Consider the following 5502-nt stretch of genomic DNA (forward strand, 5'->3'; position numbering starts at 1 on the left):
ATCAGTGTGTAAAAGATATCACCACATGGGCTCAGGAACACTTCAGAAACCCACTGTAAGTAACTACAGTTGGTCGCTACATCTGTAAGTGCAAGTTAAAACTCTCCTATGCAAGGCAAAAACCGTTTATCAACAACACCCAGAAACGCCGTCGGCTTCGCTGGGCCTGAGCTCATCTAAGATGGACTGATACAAAGTGGAAAAGTGTTCTGTGGTCTGACGAGTCCACATTTCAAATTGTTTTTGGAAACTGTGGACGTCGTGTCCTCCGGACCAAAGAGGAAAAGAACCATCCGGATTGTTATAGGCGCAACGTTGAAAAGGCAGCATGTGTGATGGTATGGGGGTGTATTAGTGCCCAAGACATGGATAACTTACACATCTGTGAAGGCACCATTAATGCTGAAAGGTCCATACAGGTTTTGGAGCAACATATGTTGCCATCCAAGCAACGTTACCATGGACGCCCCTGCTTATTTCAGCAAGATAATGCCAAGCCACATGTTACATCAACATGGCTTCATAGTAAAAGAGTGCGGGTACTAGACTGGCCTGCCTGTTGTCCAGACCTGTCTCCCATTGAAAATGTGTGGTGCATTATGAAGCCTAAAATAGCACAACGGAGACCCCCGGACTGTTGAACAACTTAAGCTGTACATCAAGCAAGAATGAGAAAGAATTCCACCTGAGAAGCTTCAAAAATGTGTCTCCTCACATTTACTGAGTGTTGTTAAAAGGAAAGGCCATGTAACACAGTGGTGAACATGCCCTTTCCCAACTTCTTTGTCACGTGTTGCAGCCATGAAATTCTAAGTTAATTATTATTTGCAAAAAAAAAAAAAAAGTTTATGAGTTTGAACATCAAATATGTTGTCTTTGTAGTGCATTCAATGACATATTGTCATGATCTGTGGTCGGATCATGTTTTGTTTAGTTATGTTCTGTTAGTTTTGGACTCCTTTTAGTGCCTGTTTGTGCACCTCCTGAGTTTAGTCACCATGGTTACTTATGATTTTCACCTGCCTCTGTTGTTTGGGACACACCTGGGTCTAATCAAGAGACTACTATTTTAAGCCTGCCTTTTCCGGTCACTGGTCGTGGCTTCATTGTTTGCTTCATGCAAGCTGTCAGCGTAAAGTTTTGTGCTTTCAAGTCCATGCTAAGTGTTAGCTTCTTTCTTCCCCAGCCTATGCTAAGTCTTAGCTTCGTGTCTTTTAGGCACGCTTGCCTTTTTCTTGTTTTGCCTGTGTTTTTGTAAGTTGGATGACTTATGTTCAATAAATCATTCCTAACTTCACGTCTTGGTCCGGAGCCGTCAGTTTTGCATCTTGGGAGAACAACCGCGCAGCAAGCGTAAACCCACACCTGACAAATATGGCTTGAAAAGGATTTGCAAATCATTGTATTCCGTTTATATTTACATCCAACACCATTTCCCAACTCATATGGAAACGGGGTTTGTATGGGTGTAAGTGCTACGTGTAGTGTGTGTGTGTGTGTGTGTGTGTGTGTGTGTGTGTGTGTGTGTGTGTGTGCGTGCGTATCTTTAAATTCAACATGGATACAGGATTTGTCATCAGGAATATCTTTAAATTCCACATGGATACAGGATTTGTCATCAGGAATATCTTTAAATTCAACATGGATACAGGATTTGTCATCAGGAATATCTTTAAATTCCACATGGATACAGGATTTGTCATCAGGAATATCTTTAAATTCCACATGGATACAGGATTTGTCATCAGGAATATCTTTAAATTCCACATGGATACAGGATTTGTCATCAGGAATATCTTTAAATTCCACATGGATACAGGATTTGTCATCAGGAATATCTTTAAATTCCACATGGATACAGGATTTGTCATCAGGAATATCTTTAAATTCCACATGGATACAGGATTTGTCATCAGGAATATCTTTAAATTCTACATGGATACAGGATTTGTCATCAGGAATATCTTTGAATTCAACATGGATACAGGATTTGTCATCAGGAATATCTTTAAATTCCACATGGATACAGGATTTGTCATCAGGAATATCTTTAAATTCAACATTAATACAGGATTTGTCATCAGGAATATCTTTAAATTCAACATGGATACAGGATTTGTCATCAGGAATACCTTTCAATTCCACATGGATACAGGATTTGTCATCAGGAATATCTTTAAATTCCACATGGATACAGGATTTGTCATCAGGAATATCTTTAAATTCCACATGGATACAGGATTTGTCATCAGGAATATCTTTAAATTCCACATGGATACAGGATTTGTCATCAGGAATATCTTTACATTCAACATGGATACAGGATTTGTCATCAGGAATATCTTTAAATTCCACATGGATACAGGATTTGTCATCAGGAATATCTTTAAATTCCACATGGATACAGGATTAGTCATCAGGAATATCTTTAAATTCCACATGGATACAGGATGTGAATGTCTGGACTACTTGATGAGACTCTCCATCACAGCAAAGTCAGCGTTTCAAACAATTCCTGTAAGTATTCCACCTTGTGATAGTGACATCATTCACCTCTTCATTCCTAACAGACGTAACATGCATGCAGCATATTTTGTTCTTCTTTTTTAGAACTTTTTTATTGTTTTAGAGTATTTTCCTCTTCATCGCTAGACGTTGTTGACATGGCCATCTTGGATCTGTGCGGCTACCTGATTGGTGGAATGTGAAGCACGTGACAAAAAGGTCACCTCTTGAGACGAATATATTGTTACGCCAAGCAAGAAATAGTCCCCACTTTAAAGACTCATTTAAAAAATTGCCTGGATGTCCAGTGGAGAACTTTTTTTTTCTCATTGAAAAGCAAAATATCTTTTTTAAGAAGCAACAATGATTTAGTGGCCAGACATGAGAACCACATGACACCAAACACGGCTTCACCTTACGGCCTATTATTACATATTTTGATTGATGTCAGCCATTGTGGTTTTCTTTATTTTATTGTATGTTTGACTTCCTCTTATAACACAGTATCTACTGAAATGTTGAATGTATAAAACATCATTGTTTAGCAAAATGTACCATGTGTATGTTCAATTGTACAGCTTGCTATTCACTTATTTGGAAGCCTTTTTTTCATTTGTTTTTGTATGTTTCATGGTTTCAATTCAAATGAAAGTATAGCAATGCTAAAATACTTGTCTCAAATGTTAGGTATATGTATTAATGTCCATTTGTGAGAGAGATTCTGTTTCCAGAATGAATGTAAATACATTTACAAGACAAAACAGCTGCATAAGATTTTCGTTTTTTGGTAATTCCTATTTTTATACATTTATGGCTCTAAAAAAAAAACCCACCAGGATATTTTGTGGGGAACTTTTAACCTAATGTCCACAATGACATTGTCTATGCAAAAATGCAAAAAAAGAGTCGTGCCCAGACGTGGGAACCAAAATCACTTTCTAGCCACTTTTTCCTGGTTCACCTTTTGGTCTACTGGCGTTCATATCCAGTTAGGCAGGATGTCTTGTTGTTTTGTTTATTTCTTGTTTTATCCTTTTTTTTAGTAATTTATTACATTTTAGTATTTTAGATGATATTTTCTGCAGTTCTTTTAAGGTATATTTTACTATTGTATTGTATTCATCCTTCTATGTTACCATGTTAAAGGCCTACTGAAAGCCACTACTAGCGACCACGCAGTCTGATAGTTTATATATCAATGATGAAATCTTAACATTGCAACACATGCCAATACGGCCGGGTTAACTTATAAAGTGCAATTTTAAATTTCCCGCGAAATATCCTGCTGAAAACGTCTCACGATGATGACGTTTGCGCGTGACGTCACAGATTGTAGAGGACATTTTGGGACAGCATTGTGGCCAGCTATTAAGTCGTCTGTTTTCATCGCAAAATTCCACAGTATTCTGGACATCTGTTTTGGTGAATCTTTTGCAATTTGTTCAATGAACAATGGAGACAGCAAAGAAGAAAGCTGTAGGTGGGAAGCGGTGTATTGCGGGCGGCTGCAGCAACACAAACACGGAGCGGCTACGTCGTATCCGGTGTTTCATTGTTTACATTCCCGGAAGATGACAGTCAAGCTTTACCATTGGCTTGTGGAGAACTGGGACAACAGAGACTCTCACCAGCAGGGCTTTGAGTTGGATACGCAGACACGGTACCGTGAGTACGCATGCAGTTGCGGCTTCCAAACATTTGATCGCTTGCCCGTACGTGCGTGCCGCTACGTGCATGTCCATCCATCCATTTTCTACCGCTTATTCCCTTCGGGGTCGCGGGGGGCGCTGGAGCCTATCTCAGCTACAATCGGGCGGAAGGCGGGGTACACCCTGGACAAGTCGCCACCTCATCGCAGGGTGCTATGTGCATGTCACGTACGCAACTTTGGGGAAATATATGTGCTGTATGAACTTTGGGGAGGTGAACGGTACTTTGGGCTGTGGGATTGAGTGTGTTGTGTGGGTGTTTGAGTTGTATTGGCGGGTTATATGGACGGGAGGGGGGAGGTGTTTGTTATGCGGGATTAATTTGTGGCATATTAAATATAAGCCTGGTTGTGTTGTGGCTAATAGAGTATAAATAATTATTGTGTTTATTTACTGTTTTAGTCATTCCCAGCTGAATATCAGGTCCCACCCGCCTCTCACAGCATCTTCCCTATCTGAATCGCTCCCACTGCCCTCTAGTCCTTCACTCTCACTTTCCTCATCCACAAATCTTTCATCCTCGCTCAAATTAATGGGGAAATCGTCGCTTTCTCGGTCCGAATCGCTCTCGCTGCTGGTGGCCATGATTGTAAACAATGTGCAGATGTGAGGAGCTCCACAACCTGTGACGTCACACTACTTGTCTGCTACTTCCGCTACAGGCAAGGCTTTTTTATCAGCGACCAAAATTTGGGAACTTTATCGTCGATGTTCTCTACTAAATCCTTTCAGCAAAAATATGGCAATATCGCGAAATGATCAAGTATGACACATAGAATGGACCTGCTATCCCCGTTTAAATAAGAACATTTCATTTCAGTAGGCCTTTAATGTGACACTATGTGCACCTTATGTCTTATGTCTGTACAGCACTTTGGCCAACTGAGCTTGTTTTAAATGTCACATAAAAATAAATATACTCAACTCAACTCAACACATCATTGAGTGGCATTTAGTTTTTACACTGGGGGGGACCAGACAAGCATTTAGTTTTTACCCTGGGGGGGACCAGACAAGCATTTAGTTTTTACCCTGGGGGGGACCAGACAAGCATTTAGTTTTTACACTGGGGGGGACCAGACAAGCATTTAGTTTTTACCCTGGGGGGGACCAGACAAGCATTTAGTTTTTATACTGGGGGGGACCAGACAAGCATTTAGTTTTTACCCTGGGGGGGACCAGTCAAGCATTTAGTTTTTACACTGGGGGGGACCAGACAAGCATTTAGTTTTTACACTGGGGGGGACCAGACAAGCTCTGCTTCTTCCACTCATGTTGGACGCTTGAT

Source organism: Nerophis lumbriciformis, linkage group LG28 (assembly GCF_033978685.3).
Source record: "Nerophis lumbriciformis linkage group LG28, RoL_Nlum_v2.1, whole genome shotgun sequence".
Classification (NCBI taxonomy): domain Eukaryota; kingdom Metazoa; phylum Chordata; class Actinopteri; order Syngnathiformes; family Syngnathidae; genus Nerophis; species Nerophis lumbriciformis.